This window comes from Quercus suber, unplaced genomic scaffold, assembly GCF_002906115.3.
Source record: "Quercus suber isolate HL8 unplaced genomic scaffold, Cork oak 2.0 scaffold_906, whole genome shotgun sequence".
Lineage (NCBI taxonomy): Eukaryota > Viridiplantae > Streptophyta > Magnoliopsida > Fagales > Fagaceae > Quercus > Quercus suber.
In genome coordinates, this window is record NW_027070330.1 from 84,270 (window position 1) to 102,896 (window position 18,627).

Below are 18,627 nucleotides of genomic sequence, written 5' to 3' on the forward strand. Positions count from 1 at the left end.
TTTGCCATCGGAGGATTCTTGGCCAGCTTCCACCGGTCTCCTCTGATTCTGTGTTTATTTTCTCAGGACTTACTACAAAATCATCAGCATCCGAGACTTTCAGCCCACTGATATAACAGAATTCATCAATTTTAATTTCTAATTAAAATAATAAAAAACTAATTAAGAAAAGGTAATAAATAAATAAAATATTATATTTGGTTATGTGAAAAGTTAGAAAAATAAATTATTTTTTTGATAAATTTCTTTTTTCACAAAGTATTCTTATTAAATATAATCTGCTCTTGTAGGGTTAGGATTTGTGGCCCAAGCCCAAAAATAATAAATTTGTAGAATGTGGATGATAGAGCTAGGTTAACTATGGAGCTTACAACGGTTGATCACAACATACAAGTATAAACCAGCATCAAAGTATACATAAAGATCAAATAAGCTAAAGTCCGAAAAGATTTATGATAAATTGAGTACGGGTTACAATTCTTAGGGTTATAGTCAGACCTCTCTTTTTCCCCCCTATTTGGAGCCCTTCTTCTTTATATAGCATCCTCCCCTATCATCCTCATCGTCCACTTGTTCTTCATCCAGCTCCCTACTTGAGTGCATGTCATGTCATGTATCTCCCTCAGCTTTTTGTGAGTGGCGGTAGCTGAAGTTATACTATTCAGGGTTCTTCTCCACATAAATATGGCCAGAAAAGTTGCTGTAGTTCATTTAATACGGTGGTGGTAGCTTTTTCTTTTAGATATTTCTCCATTCCTTTTATCTCCAGGCGTGTCCAAAGCTTATCTAGACTACTAAAGTCACTAGTAAGCTCATTCGAACCCTTCAGATATTTATATGACCTAGAATTTTTTCATATGAGGATAATGATCTCTTCGAAACAATGATGCTCTCTTCGGAAGAAGCTTCTTCGTCCTCATGTATCCTTCTTTCACACGAAGTACCCTTCGACAATTTTAGCCTCTTTGGATATACAATAACCTTTACATTGGGCTTTAGACCCACTACGTATGGCTGGGCTTTTCCCCCCACAATAGCCCCTCAAAATTTTAATTTTTCCTTCTCCTCCGAAGAGAAAAAATAAGATTTTAATTTGCTACAAAATAAAAATTAGAAATGCAAAAATATCTTAGTTCACACGTGTAGGAGCGTGGATTTGCACGCTTCATAATTGCTGCTGCCGTTTCAAAGTTTCCAAAGCACCATTAATTTCTCCAGGTGGCGTTTTGTCTTTGCCGTCTAACAGTGGACTACTGATCCAACGGACGTGATCCTTCCTCTGAATTTGGGCAGAATAACTCCTTCTCCTTCGCTTGTCTCTATATAAAGCCCTAGAGGAGGTTTTTCCTCCCTTACTTTACATATTTTCAGACTTTCCAGCGAACAGAGGCGTTCAAATCGACCAGACTCTACGATCATCAAATCCACAATCTACAAGCATCTCCACAAGCTCAGATATCATTTTTCGATCCGGTTCATGTAAGTCTTCATATAATCATCTTTATTCCTCTCTTCGGACACTCTTTTTGTCCTTCGAGTAGTCGCCCCCTAGTCACTGCGTTTAGAGTTCCTCCTATCTCGTTTGTTTAAGATGGGTAGGTATCAGTATCTGGTGGACAGTTCCCGCTCAGATGGAGAGGTTTAGAGCCACATACCGCATACCTAAAGACGTAGGTTTCAGATATAACCCCCCAAAAAAAGTCCTAACAGATCGAAAAGAGGGTGAAGTGATAATCCCCATCATTGCCTTCCTAGAAGGAGGAATGACAATTCCTATGGGTCTCATCTATTAGGATTAGTGCCCTTAAATCTTATTGTATGATGCTACGTATGATATTAAGTTTGACATTGTGTATGACATTATGTATGACATTATATTGTGCTTAATGAATTTGTTTTATTGTTATCTGAAGTAATGATAACATGAATATTCGGACATTATCATTTAGTCCATGAGATGCATAGTATGTGATTTATGTGAAAAGTCACAGAAGATATAAATCACAAGTTCTTTGTAAATTTAGAATTATAGCTCGTAGTCGGTGATGAAATTGGGTATTTCATCTGCGAAGACTATAACATATCAATCATGATGATTTGTCTTGATCATGGCAGTGGAGACTTCTAGTTGATGTATTAATATGTTTTAAAAGTTAAGACATATTGAATTGGACCGTTGTGAGATTTATTATTTTTCTAATGACTGTCATATGAATAATAAATTTCACGACTTGTATTTGCATGAACTCTTAATCCTGAAAGAATAATGGATCTGATCATAAGGTGTAGGTTGCTTTGATATATCAGGAGTGAGATCTATAGTAATGGTCAAAACCTCAGTATGTTGGCCAGCCACATTTAGTGTCGACGGAACATGTATTCTCAAGATGAAATTCATAGTCTCCTAACGGAGATATAAAGTATTCTCTTGAGATAAGTTTAATGAGTTTGTTATTTAGACAATTAGGCCTAACCACTTTAGTAAGACTAAAGTATATATTTATGGAATTGGATTTCATAAATATATAATGAATAACATTAAAGGATTAAACTGGGTACTCAAGGATTAAAATGTAGTAATTTACAAAGTGGCAGTCTACATTAATGACTTTGTATTACTACGAATATTTTATGAAGGGGTTGCATGTATAATAAAGTCTTGAGATATAATTTATAGGTAAGACCTAGAGTGCAACTATATTTATATAGTGGTATTAAATATAGTTAATGGTAACTTTGGACTTGTCAAGAGTTGACAGAAAAGCCTAAGGCCTATTGAAGCTAGTGTCTTATTGGTCCCTTTTGGTCCCACTCCAAGCCACACACTTAAGCCTAATTGGAAAGGCCCAAAAGACCAGCTCCATTAGATAATTGGTTAGATAAAAAGGGAAAAACGTAAAGAATTTTCTATGTGAGAAAAACATCATTGAAAGGTGGTTTGTATGAGAGTGTAAGTCACTCTTTTGATTATCCCTTTGTAACCAATTGAGAGTCTACACTACTTGGGCGTTAGTGGAATTGGAGTGAAGACTAAAAGTATTCCTAAGTGCTTCAATCTTCAGGTTTTGAAATTCACTGCTTCAAGGTACACTCACTTGTTCTCTAATTCTGAAATTTTACTTAACGCATGTTATCAACTTCGAATGATGTAGATCCGTTTTAAACTTATTTTTCCGCTGCGTTCAATCCATCAAATGGTATCAAAGCGGTCATCAATTTCGAATTGTATAACATGTTTTGTGAATTTTGGAATTAGAATTTATAGTTTCATGTTGTTTGAAGATTATGCATTTAATTTTCTGCATGGTTGATGAAACTATGATGTGATAAAAACTGATATTGATGTAATGATGTTGTTTAAATTTGAATTTAAGTCTGTTAAATTGATCTTTAAAACTTTAGCATCAATGAATTTCAATTTTGATATCATTCTCTGACCATCATGTTCGTTTGACAGATGTTTGTTCAAGAAAACACGAAGAAAACTCCCTTAGAAAATTTATGGAAATTTGAGTTTCGCGATTTTCGATTGATCAAAAATCACTTTCAATCGATTAATTGAGACAGTGATCAGACTTTTTAAATAGATTGATTTTCGATTACTGGTCGATCGATCGAATCTGTTTTTTCAATCGATCGAAAGTCAATCGTGTATCAATTGAACAAGTCAGAATGTCAAGTTCGAATTTTTTAATTTTTTTCGATCAATCGAGGGGCACATTCGATCGATCAAAAGAAATAAAATTAGAAATTTTTCTAAGTGTTTTCACATGTAAAAGTACTAAGACTATGTGTAATTAGATTATGCATATTTTATAATTAAAAACCTTTTCTTTAAAACATCTAGTGGGAGAGAGATACAAGGGTTGCATCTCACGGCCTCCATTATTGATTTAAAGTAGTGTAATTAAGCACCTTGCCTTGGCGTATATGCCTTGCTCCCTTCGTAGGGTGTTTGATTCATGGTACTACAAGTTAAACTTCTTAAAGATAGATGAAATGTGTTTTATCATTGAGAACAACCACGCTTCCGTGAACTTACTTGGTGATTCACATTGATTCTAGGCAGTGGTATACACTAGACTAAGTGTAATGTTAACCTCCTTTCAGAGCTATGTCATTATTACTTAGAGGCTGAAGGGAAAACGACAAATTATTTTTGTTTCGTAAGAGTTACCATGATAGCATTAATAATGAGAATGGTTCTCACCTAATCATAGTGATTGGTATGACCTCGCTTCCGAGGAATATTAATTACAGGATTGGGTTGTCGTTGCATATATTATATTATGGTTTTATTAAGGTTCCATACTATATGTTTATATGCTAAATAGATAATGTCCAATTTATTGATTATATTCATGTTTATTGTTTTCAGATTTAGAACATGGCATCATTTAGCCCACTTGTAACTATTCTTAATCAAACAAACTGACTAGATCCAACTATGTTGACTGGAAAAGAAATTTGGAAATTGTTCTTATTGCTGAAGAGCATAAGTATGTTCTTACTAAACCATGTCCTAGCTTTCCTTCATTAGATGCTCCTTCTGAGGAAAAACAACGATATGATCGTTGGCAGAAATCTAATGAGATGGCCAAGTGCTACATCCTAGCATCTATCTCAAATGTTCTACAACATAAAATGCAGGATGTAGAACTAGCTTCAGACATCATGCTAAGTCTGAAGGAGATGTTTGGTGAGCAAGGCCGTTCTGCAAGGCAAGAAACCATGAGTCAAATTTATAATACCAGAATGGCTGAAGGTACTTCAGTGAGGGAGCATTGTCTTACAATGATCTCTAATCTGAATACATTGGAAGTTTTAGGTGCCGATATTAATGGAGAATCCCAAGTGGATATGATACTCCAGTTGCTACCAGAATCATTCAAGGAATTCAAACTTAACTATAATATGAACAAAAAGATTTATACTTTGCCTGAATTAATGAATGAATTGGTAGCGGCAGAAGGCATTCTTGGTACTTCCAATGTTGAAGCCAATGTTGGTGAAGCTTCTACTTCTCAACTTAAGTTGAAAGGCAAGGGTAAGAAGAAGAAGAAGAAGAAGAAGAAGAAGAAGAAGAAGAAGAAGGACTTCACCAAGCAAGAGGGTAAACAAATTGCATTAGGGGTTGCTAATAAAGGAAAGAAGATCAAAGGAAAGTGTTTCCATTGTAGTGAGAAAGGACATTGGAAAAGAAATTGTCCAATATTTAAGGCTACCAACAACAAAGGTATGATTAATACATTCCTTCTTGAAATATGTTTGGTACAGAATCCCATGGATTCCTGGTGTGTGGATTCAGGTTGTACTAATCATATCTGCAATTCCTTGCAGGGGTTCCAGGAGACCAAAAAGCTTAAAGAAGGGGAGTTGTTTCTTACTTTGGCTGATGGGAGCAAGATTCCGGTTGTAGCTGTTGGTGTTTTTAATTTATGTTTTAAATTTAGAGTTCTAATATTAGAAGACTGTTTGTATGTACCTAATGTTCGTAAGAATTTAATTTCTGTTACTTACTTAGGTAAACAAGGATACTATGTTATCCTGAAAGACAATGTTGTAATAAAGAAGGATAAAGTGTTTATCTGTTCTGGCAATATTGTGGATGGTGATTATATTTTAACTCCTGATAAGCATGAATTATATAATTCTAAATTAAATAATAACTCACATGTAAAATCATTAAAGAGAAAGTTTCCTTCTACTAGTGATGCATATCTTTGGTATTTGCGTTTGGGTCATATTAATTCAAATAGGATTCAAAGACTGATCAAAGATGGACTCTTAGAGCCCATGGACTTTGTTGAATTTCCAGTTTGTGAATCTTGTTTGGAAGGTAAAATGACCAAACGATCTTTTAAAGCAAAAGGTAGAAGAGCTCAAGATTTGCTAGAGCTAGTGCATTATGATGTATGTGGTCCTATGTCAATCTAAGCAAAAGGAGGTTATGAGTATTTCATCACTTTTACTGATGATTACTCAAGATATGGTTATGTGTACCTAATGAGACAGAAGTCCGAAGCCTTTGAAAAGTTCAAAGAGTTAAGGGCTGAAGTAGAGAATCAATTGGGTAAATGCATAAAAGCCATTTGATCTGATCGTGGTGGTGAATACCTTCTTGGGATTTTCAAGGATTACTTAACTCAAAATGAGATTATATCCCAATTGGCTACACCTGGAACTCCTTAACAGAATGGTGTAGCAGAAAGAAGGAATAGGACTATTTTAGAAATGGTTCGGTCCATGATGAGTTACTCAACTTTACCGATTTCCTTTTGGGGTTATGCCTTAAATACAACAATACATCTTTTGAATTTAGTCCCATTAAAATATGTTCCCAAAACACCCATGGAATTGTGGAGTGGGTGTAAGCCTAATATGAAATATCTCCACATTTGGGGTTGTCCTGCACATGTGTTAAAAGGGAAGCCTGATAAATTGGAACCAAAATCAGAAGTGTGTTTGCTTGTAGGTTATTCAAAAGAACTAGGGGTTATTTACTCTATAGTCGTAAAGATAACAAAGTTTTTGTTAGTACAAATGCTAAATTCTTGGAAAATGACTATATGAATAATTTTACTCCTAGAAGTAGAGTTGTGTTGGTTGAAATGAATGAACCTGTAAATGAACAACCAATGGATGAAACTAGGGATGATGTGGCTATATTAGATACACCACAAGATACTACTCATGACATGTCTAGTACACAGGTGCCTCGTCATAGTGGGAGAATTTTTCGGCCTCTTATAAGATTCATAGGTTTAAGAGAAACTTATGAAGCTATTTATGAAGAGGCTGAATCAGATCCCTTCACCTATGAAGAGGCAATGAATGATATAGATGCACATCATTGGGTCCAAGCTATGAAATCTGAATTAGATTCCATGTATTCCAATTAAGTTTGAGATCTTGTAGAGGCGCCTAACGGCATTAAACCTGTTGGTTGCAAATGGCTTTACAAGAGGAAGAGAGGGATAGATGGAAAGGTTGAAACCTTTAAAGCAAGGCTAGTGGCGAAAGGGTATACACAAAAGGAAGGTATTGATTATGATGAAACCTTTTCTCCAATAGCAATGCTTAAATCTATCAGAATTCTCTTATCCATTGATACTTATTATGATTATGAGATTTGGCAAATGGATGTCAAGATTGCATTTCTCAATGGCAATCTTGAAGAGGTAATCTATATGATGCAACCGAAAGGTTTCATAGCTAAGAACCAAGAACATATGGTATGCAAGTTGAAAAGGTCTATTTATGGACTTAAGCAAGCATCTAGGTCATGGAATATTAGATTTGATCAAGCAATCAAGTCATTTGGTTTTGAGCAAAATCTTGATGAACCATGTGTGTACAAAAGACATTGTGATAAAGTAGTAATGTTCCTAGTACTTTATGTTGATGATATTCTACTCATTGGAAATGATGTAGGGGTAATGTCATCAGTAAAGGTTTGGTTATCAAGCCAATTTGATATAAAGGACTTAGGTGAGGCTAACTTTATTCTAGGGATCAAGCTTTGGCGAGATCGCAAGAATAAGATGTTAGGCTTATCATAAGCTGGATATATAGATAAGGTTCTAAAACGGTTTAGCATGCAAAACTCCAAGAAAGGATTACTTCCTTTCAGACATGGAGTTCCTCTGTCTGAAGAGCAAAGGCCTAAGACTCAAGAGGAAGAAAACATGATGAGACAAGTTCCTTATGCTTCTGCAGTGGGAAGTCTCATGTATGCCATGCTTTGTACTAGACCAGATATCTGTTATTCAGTTGGCATGGTCAGTCGATATCAATCAAATCCAAGGCCAAAACACTGGCAAACTGTAAAGCATATTCTCAAGAGCAAAGGCCTAAGACTCAAGAGGAAGAAAACATGATGAGACAAGTTCCTTATGCTTCTGCAGTGGGAAGTCTCATGTATGTCATGCTTTGTACTAGACTAGATATCTGTTATTCAGTTGGCATGGTCAGTCGATATCAATCAAATCCAAGGCCAAAACACTGGCAAGCTGTAAAGCATATTCTCAAGTATCTACAGAGAACGAGAGATTATATGCTTGTTTACAGAAGTGAGGATTTGATACCTATTGGCTATACAGATTCAGATTTTCAATCTGATCTAGATTTCAGAAAATCCACATTAGGATGTGTTTTCACCTTGGGAGGTGGAGCCATAAGTTGGCAGAGTATTAACCAATCTTGTATTGCAGACTCTACCATAGGAGCAGAATATGTTGCTGCTTGTGAGGCAGCAAAGGAAGCTGTATGGCTCAAGAAATTCCTTTCTAACCTTAGTGTAATGAGAATGGAGCAAGTTCTAATCACATTGTTTTGTGACAACAGTGGAGCAGTTGCACAATCTAAAGATCCAAGGAATCATAAGAAAGGAAAGCACATTGAGAGGAAGTACCATATCATTCGAGATATTGTTGCTCGTAGAGATGTGGTGGTAGCAAAGATTAAAAGTGCAAATAATCTAGCAAATCCATTTACTAAAGTTTTGCCTCAAAGGACTTTCGAGTCACATTTGAAAAGAATGGGAGTTAGATTAGTGCACAATAGTCTTTAGGGCAAGTGAGAAATTGTTAGGATTAGTGCCCTTAAATCCTATTGTATGATGCTATGTATGATATTAAGTTTGACATTGTGTATGACATTATGTATGACTTAATATTGTGCTTAATGAATTTGTTTTATTGTTATTTGAAATAATGATAACATGAATATTCGGACATTATCATTTAGTCCAAGAGATGCATAGTATGTGATATATGTGAAAAGTCACAGAAGATATAAATCACAAGTTCTTTGTAAACTCAAAATTATAGTTCGTAGTCGATGATGAAATTGGGCATTTCATTTGCGAAGACTATAACATATCAATCATGATGATTTGTCTTGATCATGGAAGTGGAGACTTCTGGTTGATGTGTTAATATGTTTTAAAAGTTAAGACATATTGAATTGGACCGCTATGAGATTTATTATTTTTCTAATGACTGTCATATGAATAATAAATTTCACGACTTGTATTTACATGAACTCTTAATCTTGAGAGAATAATGGACCTAATCATAAGGTGTAGATTGCTTTGATATATCAGGAGTGAGATCTATAGTAATGGTCAAAACCTCAGTATGTTGGGCAGCCACATTTAGTGTTGATGGAACATGTATTCTCAAGATGGAATTCATAGTCTCTTAACGGAGATATAAAGTATTCCCTGGAGATATATAGTATTCCATTTAGTGTTGATGGAACATATATTCTCAAGATGGAATTCATAGTCTCTTAACGGAGATATAAAGTATTCCCTTGAGATAAGTTTAATGAGTTTATTATTCAGAGAGTTAGGCCTAACCACTTTAGTAAGACTAAAGTATATATTTATGGAATTGGATTTCATAAATATATAATGAATAATATTAAAGGATTAAACCAGGTACTCAAGGATTAAAATGTAGTAATTTACAAAGTGGCAGTCTACATTAATGACTTTGTATTACTACGAATATTTTATAAAGGGGTTGCATGTATAATAAAGTCTTGGGATATAATTTATAGGTAAGACCTAGAGTGCAACTATATTTATATAGTGGTATTAAATATAGTTAATGGTAACTTTGAACTTGTCAAGAGTTGACAGAAAAGCCCAAGGCCCATTGGAGCTAGTGTCTTATTGGTTCCTTTTGGTCCCACTCCAAGCCACACACTTAAGCCCAACAGGAAAGGCCAATCCCAATTAGATAATTGGTTAGATAAAAAGGGAAAAATGTATAGAATTTTCTAAGTGAGAAAAACATCATTGAAAGGTGGTGTGTATGAGAGTGTAAGTCACTCTTTTGATTATCCCTTTGTAACCAATTGAGAGTCCACACTTCTTGGGCGTTAGTGGAATTGGAGTGAAGACTAAAAGTATTCCTAAGTGCTTCAATATTCGGGTTTTGAAATTCACCACTTCAAGGTATGCTCACTTGTTCTCTAATTCTGAAATTTTACTTAATGCACGTTATCAACTTTGAATGATGTAGATCCGTTTTAAACTTATTTTTCCGCTACGTTCATCTTTAAATCCATCACCATCACCACTAACTATCTTCAAAACCATAGGCTTAGCCCCGAGCAATGTGCGCCCAATGTCTTTAGGGTTTTAGGGGCCGTCAATGACCTGAACCACCATCTGGGCTTGGGACTCACCTGGCGAGACGTGGTGCATATATACGAGTGCCATAGTAAAAAAGGAGTGGGATATTATTTGAAATCCCGATCCAACGCTGTTAGGCTCGTCTCCTGTCTTCCCAAATCTAACAAGGGGATGAAAGACGATTATGTAATCGTCTTGGGTGCCTGGCACGACGGTTTTCACTGCCCAACCACGCCAGGAGAGCTAGGTGGGGGCATCTTAGATTTAGGCTTGCTAACATTAGATTTAGGATTGACCTTTCTTTGCAACTTAGTCTTCTCAGTCTTGCTGTTGTCAAGTTTCTGATTAAATTTTGTTGTGATGTTGACAGATAAAAGAAACGTCTCTCCTCGGCTGAGCCTTACCAACACCACCGCGCCTAACTACTTGTTATGGTCAGAGATTTTTGTGAGTGAAGACGGGCAACTCCGATCGGTTACCCTCATTCTAAGTTATACGTCCAAACCATCTGATTTGCAGCCGGTCGGGAACGCGATAAGACAAGGAGACTATCGCCTCAACTGAATCGAAGTTGGTCGGAAGGATTTTTTGGCTCCATTCAATCTTCCTCCAGTGCCACATCAGAACCCGCAGGGTGTACCACTGCTCGTCCAGCCGGTTCAGCGAGTCCCCCTTGAACCAGTGGTTGTAGGCGAAAGGGTTGGCTCTTCGACCTCCTCACTAGAGGAGCAAATAGGCAAGTTTAACTTCGAAAGGGAAGCTTCAGGAGGGGTTCAAGTGATACCATCCTCAGACTCCGAGGAGAAGATTGATAGGAAATCCAGTGTCCATCCTTCTATTCTGATAACTGCTCTTCCGGAAGACTCTTCAGAAGAGGAAAACATGTCAAACTTGAAGGCATTAATGAGGAACAGGGGCAAGAAGGCTGAGCCGAAAGGCACTGGGACTTCCCAACTAGTGGTGAGTTTGCCCTCATCGCCACCTCAAGTTCCTGATCTTGGCTTAAAGCCCTTGCCGAACCTGAATAAGAAGAGGCCCCTCGAGACTGAGGAGAGAGAGGTGGTGGTGCCAGCAAAGACAACCAAGCAACAGAAGGTGGCGAGAGACCACCAGAGCAAAAGGGCCTCATCTACTGAGAGTCAGGATGAGCCTCCTATTACTGATGTGCACCGAGGACCACGCACATGGTCTCCCAAGTTGGAGTTGGATGGCGCTCCTATTTCTTGGGACATTTCCCTCAGAAACTATGATGGGGGAAGAGCAGGGCTAGTAGCTAAAGCCTTGGAGCAACCACTGCTCCTTCCCCAAGATATGGAGTCATACAGGTGCTTTAGCCAGAATGAACTCTTCATGTCCCTAAAGAATGACCTGGCCATGGTAAGTGAGTTAAACTAGCTCTTCAGTTTGGCATGTTAATTTTTCATTTATTTTATGCTAACTCTCTCATTTTATTATGCAGATTACCCAGCAAGTCTTCATGGCCAAAGAGTGGAATAAGAAGGCATACGTCAAAGCCCAAGCAGAGGCCTACTCTCGGTCCGAGGCAGAGAGAACTTTGGGCAGCTTGAAAGAGGAGTTTTCTCAAATCACTAAGCAGCTCAAAGAGGTAACCAATGAAAGGAACAGCCTTAATGCTGGCCTGCGGAATGCCAAGAGCCAGGCCGAAGCCCAACGCCAGCTGTTAAATGAGACTCAAACCAATTTGGCAACTAAGAAAGTGCTTGTGAAGGAACTTCGGACTGAACTCCAAAAGACCAGGGAGACTGCTAAGCTGGCTCAGAAGAATGCTCAGTTGGCTAAGGAGGCAGTTGAGGCCGAAAGAAAGGCAACATACCAGCTAGGAGTGGAGGTGATCGAAAAAGGTCTAACTGAGCAGTTTGCCTCGGTCAGCCGAGACTACTGTGATATAACATGAGGCAAGGCACTGGATGCTGCTGGGGTGCCTGCTGACTTGGAACTGAGGCTGCCTGGGAGCATATATTATGACCATGACATCCGAGAGCTCCCAAGGTCTGATCCCCCTCCTCCAACACAACTCCTAGAGGCTTCAGAGCAATCCTTGGTCAGCCAAGTTCCTCCAACCACCTTTGAGGCCTCCAAGGAGTCTGGTCAGCCAGGTGATCAGAGCAAATCAGCTGAGCCACCCAAGGATAAGGGTGAGGGCTTGGTAAAAGAGAAGACCTCTTCAAAGCCCAAGGACCAAGCCCCAGAAGCTGCTGCTACTCAGACAAGTCAAGCTATCGACCCTATGGTCCCTCAAGCAAAAACTTAGATACTTAGGTTTTTATTATTATTATTATTATTATTATTATTATTTATTATTTTTTTACTTGTTCTTTTTTTTATTTTTTTTATTTTATTTTATTTTTATGTAAGGGATTGTAAACTATCCTCTTTTGATCAATGAAACGGTTTCTCATTTACTTTTGGTGTCTTTGTTGCATATCATATGACTTACTTTTGCTACAAATAATTGTACTTAGTAATTATGGTAATGTAGGTAAATATAATCCCCATATCATGCTGATAATGTACATAACTAAAATTGGCATTGAAAAGAGCAGTTTGTATAAGAACTACTACTAAATAATGAATGCAACAAGTATTATAAAAGCTTCACAGGTCTTTTTGAACATGCACAAAGAAGGGTTAACATGAATTAGAGTTAATTTAAATACATTTGAAAATTTTAGGCAAGACTCATTTCAGAGTTAAACTTCAATAACAATAACTACACAGAGCTGTTGACTAACCTATACTATATGATCTGAGGATTGCAAGCATGTGAAGGAGTGTTAACTAACCCAAATCATCTGGTCCGAGGACTACAGGCATGATTGGATTTAAGTTTGAACACTTAGAGAACCGTTAAGGAGTGTTAACTAACCCAAATCATCTAGTCCGAGGACTATATGCATGATTGGATTTAAGTTTAAACACTTAGAGAACCGTTAAGGAGTGTTAACTAACCCAAATCATCTGGTCCATAGACTACAGACATGATTGGGTTTAAGTTTAAACACTTAGAGAACCGTAAAGGAGTGTTAACTAACCTAAATCATCTGGTCCGAGGACTACAGGCATGATTGGATTTAAGTTTAAACACTTAGAAAACCATTAAGGAGTGTTAACTAACCCAAATCATCTAGTCTGTGGACTACAGGCATGATTGGATTTAAGTTTAAACACTTAGAGAACCGTAAAGGAGTGTTAACTAACCCAAATCATCTAGTCCGAGGACTACAGGCATGATTGGATTTAAGTTTAAACACTTAGAGAACTGTTAAGGAGTGTTAAATAACCAAAATCATCTAGTTCGAGGACTATAGGCATGATTGGATTTAAGTTTAAACACTTAGAGAACCGTTAAGGAGTGTTAACTAACCTAAATCATATGGTCCGAGGACTACAGCCATGATTGAATTTAAGTTTAAACACTTAGAGAACCGTTAAGGATGACGAATTGTCATAATGATTGAAGAGAAAATTTGATTAATAATAGTACCTTTTGAGGTTGTTTACATTCCAAGGGTGCGGTATTACATGACTATTTAGGTCCTCTAGGAAATATGCCCCAATGCCAGCCTCTGAAGTGATACGATATGACCCTTCCCAATTGGGTCCTAACTTCCCCCAGACTGGGTTTTTCGCAGTGCCCATAACTTTCCTGAGTACCAAATCACTAGGTTCAAAAGGCCTTAACTTTACGTTGGCATCATAGCCTTGCCTGAGCTTTTGTTGGTAATGTGCCAATCGAACCATTGCATTTTCTCTCATTTCCTCAATCAAATCCAAACTCCTTTCTAGCATTTCATTGTTGTTGGTCGGACTGAACGAACTGGTTTTCAGAGTTAGGAACCCAATTTCCAGAGGGATGACAGCTTCAGCCCTAAAAGTCATCGAGAAAGAGGTTTCTCCAGTAGATCTGCGAGGCATAGTTCTGTAAGCGCAAAGTTCATGTGGCAACTTTTCCACCCACTTACCCTTTACATCATCTAATCTCTTCTTCAATTTATTAACTATGACTTTGTTAACTACTTCTACTTGTCCGTTCCCCTAGGGATAAGCAGGGGTGGAGTATCTGTTCGTGATTCCTAGTTTGCTACAATAATTACGAAATGTTTTACTGTCGAACTGTAGGCCATTGTCCGAGATGAGAGTATGAGGAACTTCGAAACGAGTAATAATATTCTTCCATACAAATTTCTATACATCTACATCTCGGATGTTGGCTAGAGGTTCAGCCTCAACCCATTTGGTGAAATAGTCTGTGCCAACTAGAAGGTACTTCCTGTTTCCTGTGGCTTTTGGGAATAGACTCACTATATCTAAGCCCTATTGAGCAAACGGCCACAGACTAGATAGTGGGTTGAGGACTCCACCTGGTTGGTGTATGTTCGGCGCAAATCGTTGACATTGATCACACTTCTTAACATACTCATAGGCTTCTTTTTGCATGTTCGGCCACCAATAACCTTGAGTAATGGCTCGGTGATCTAAAGACCTACCTCCAGTATGACTCCCACAAATTCCCTCATGTAATTCCTCTAGTAACAACTCAGCCGCTTCAGGATGCATACATAACAGGTACGGTCCTGAATAGGAGCGTTTGTATAATTTCTGGTCTTCAGATGGCCAGAATCTGGTCGCCTTCCTGCGAATTTTGTCGGCTTCCCCCTTTTCTTCAGGAAGAATATCTTCTTTCAAGAATTTAACTATCGGATCCATCCAACAGAGCCCAGTTCTAATTTGGTGAACTTGGATTACATCTCTTCTTGCCTCAGTAGGCACATGTAAGTCCTTGACGAGGATAACTTTCAGTAAGTTTTGTGCTAAAGAGGTAATGAGTGTGGCCGGAGAATCAGCATGTGCATTACCGCTTCTGGGCATGTGCAACAAACTAAAAAATTCAAACTGTGATTGCAGACATTTAACTCGGCTCAAGTATCCCTACATCCTCTCATCCTTTGCCTCAAACTCCCCCTGTACTTGACCCACAACTAACCTTGAGTCCGAGAACAACTCCACTGCCTTTCTTCCCATTCTTTGGACCATAGACATTCCCATCAATAGGGCTTCGTACTCCGCCTCATTATTTGTTGCCAAGAAATCCAGTCTTAACAATTTTTCAATAATGATTCTCTTGGGAGATTTCAATACTAGCCCTACTCCAGAACCTTTCTGGTTCGCTGTGCCATCCATATACACTTCCCAGTGGGAACGGCTTTGTTGAGAAATCATGCCAACCGATTTTCCATCCATGTCCTTCTCTGTCGTTACTTCTTCTAAACTAGGTTTCGTGAACTCGGCCACCAGATCTGCAAGGATCTATCCCTTGACTGAAGTGCAAGGCATATATTTGATATCGAAAGCCCCTAGGACAGTGCCCCACTTGGCTATTCTCCCTGTGTAGTCGGCACTTCAAAGTACGGATTTAAGCGGGAGTTGTGTGAGCACGACGACCGTATGTGCTTGGAAGTAATGGGGCAATTTTCGTGTTCCGAGTACTACTGCTAAGATAGCTTTCTCTAGCGGCAAGTACCTAATCTCGGCCTCATGTAGAGATTTACTTACATAGTAAACTGGCCTTTACACACCTTGATCCACTCGTATCAGTACTAGACTTACAGCATAGGGAACCACAGCAATATAGGTAAACAGGACCTTATCCTGTTCAAGGCTAGACATAATTGGTGGCTGAGCCAAGTATTCTTTGAGTTGTTGAAAGGCCGAAGCACATTCTTCAGTCCATTCAAACCCTTTCCACTTGTTGATCAGTGAGAAGAAAGGTTTACACCTATCCACGGACCAAGAGATGAATTGGTTCAGGGCAGCTGTCATCCCTATTAACTTCTGAACCTCTTTCGGATTTTGAGGAGGCTGTAGATTTTGAATAGCCTTTATCTGATCGGGGTTAACCTCAATTCCCCTGTGTGTCACCATGTAACCCAAGAATTTGCTTGACCCTATACCAAATGAGCATTTGGAAGCGTTCAGACATAACTTGTTCCTTCTTAGGATTTCAAAAGTGTTGTCAAGGTCCTTCACATGCTCAGAAACGACTTTGTTTTTTACCATCATGTCATCTATATAGACCTCAACACTTTTACCTAACTGTGATTCAGACATCCTTGTCATCATTCGTTGGTAAGTAGAGCCTGCATTTTTTAGACCGAATGACATCACTTTATAATGGTAATTACCAGTAGGGGTAACAAAAGCAGTCTTCTCCTAGTCATCTGGGACTAACGGTATTTGATGGTAATCTTGGAAAGCATCCAAAAAACTCATTCGAGGATGGCCGACAGTAGCATCTACTAGCTAATCAATCTTCGGCATGGGGAAATGATCCTTAGGACAAGCCTTATTTAAGTCGGTGAAATCTACATAGACTCGCCATTTCCTGCTCTTCTTCTTCACCACCACAGTATTTACTAACCACTCGGGGTAAAAAAAACTTCTTTAATAGCTCCAGCCTGTTTGAGTTTCATTACTTCTTCTTTGACTGCATCTGCATGTTCTTTAGATGGGCACCGAGGAGGTTGCTTCTTGGGGACAATCAGTGGGTTGACCCTCAGATGGTGGCAAATGAACTCTGGATCCACGGATTTCATAAACTCGCCTTTCGGATGGATATTTAGAGGCTGTTTGGCCCCCTTTTTTTGGTCACTCAATTTTCATCACTCATCACTCATCACTCATTTTTCATCACTCATCACCCATCACTCTAAAATTAATACTCGTTTGGCTTGTCACCAAAATCCCATAACTTAACAATTTTTGACATTGTTTGGGGGGCCCAACTCTGTCACTTGGGCAGAGCTTCTGTTTTGTTACCCGCGCCTTGTACTCATCCCCATCACTAGGAATGGCAACGTGTCGGGTTCGGGCGGGGTATTTTCATACCCAAACCCGACCCGCGGGGAAAGGTCCGTCACCCGGACCTGGCCCGTTTAGGGTACCGGGTTTTTTTCCGGGCCCTGGACCCGCCCCAGCCGGGCCCTGCGGGCCCCGCGTTCCCCTTTTAAGATTGGGCCCAATCCGTGGCCCAACCTCAAAAAAAAATAAAAATAAAAATTCAAGCCCATATTTTTTTTGCCTAAACTAAGCCTGCATTCAGTCCAATTCATTAAGCCCCCGTGGGCCCCTTTTAAGATTGGGCCCAATCCGTGGCCCAACCTCAAAAAAAAAAAAAAAAAAAAAATTTAAGCCCAGATATTTTTTGCCTAAACTAAGCCTACATTCAGTCCAATTCATTAAGCCTATAATTTATTAGCTGAATCACTGAAATCAGTCCAAATTTATTTTTGCCTGCATATTGCCTACATGGCCCAATTGCCAAATCAGTCCAAATCAATCATAAACTACTAATCATAAATCAATAAATCACCTGTTAATTACAAATCTATAAATCAATAACTCATAACTAATATCATAATCATAATTCAATAAATTATAACTAAGATTTTAAATCAATTAATTACCAAGCTAAGATAACCATTTAATCATTAATCAACAAAATCATAACTAAAATCACTGTCTAAACATAAAAATAAAATAAATCCTACAAATCCAAGAAATAAGTATCAAAAGTCCAATGAGTCCAAGAAATTAAAAAGCTACAAAATATATCCCACAAGTTTAGAATAATTACAAACCAACAAATTAATCCAACAAGCCTAAGAAATTAAAAAAACTACTAAATTATTACAAAATGTTTAATCTTCATCAATTGTGATACAACTCCCATCAATTGTTGCACAACTCCCATCATCTTCATTTGGCTCCCCATCATCAAGAATTGATTGAAATGTAATATCTCCAGATATAGTTGAAGAACCTACAACAACAATGAATTAAAAAATGGAATAAACTTCATCAAATTGTAACTAGCAAATATAAAAGCACACTTTGATTTTATAAACAGAAATTAGACAATTACTAACCGTTGATTTTACTCCATAACCAATTCTGAGCACACATCATTGCCTCTATAGTCTTGGGATGTAGCCTACTACGGTGTGGACTTAAAAGTCTCCCGCTAGTGCTAAAGCCAGCTTCTGAAGCAACAGTTATGACGGGAATAGCTAAAATATCTCTTGCAATCCTTTGCAAAGTAGGATACTTGAGACCATTACTTTTCCACCATGCCAAAATATCAAAATCTTCACTCCTCTTCAACACTCCCTCATCAATGAAATGATCAAATTCCATTCTACCACTCCCATGTTTCTTTGAACTACTTGTACTATTGTTCACAAACCCATCAAACCTTGACATTGACCCAATCAACCTAAATTTTATTTGTGCCACTTGATTTGAAGTACTTGTAGGCATATGAGAACTTCCTTCATTACCTACAGGAGACTCATCCACATCTCCATACTCATCAAGCAAATCATAACAAAGATTCTTAATTTTTTCAATCTCCAAATCAGAATTATCACCATAAATGTTAGGATAATAAAACTCCAATAACT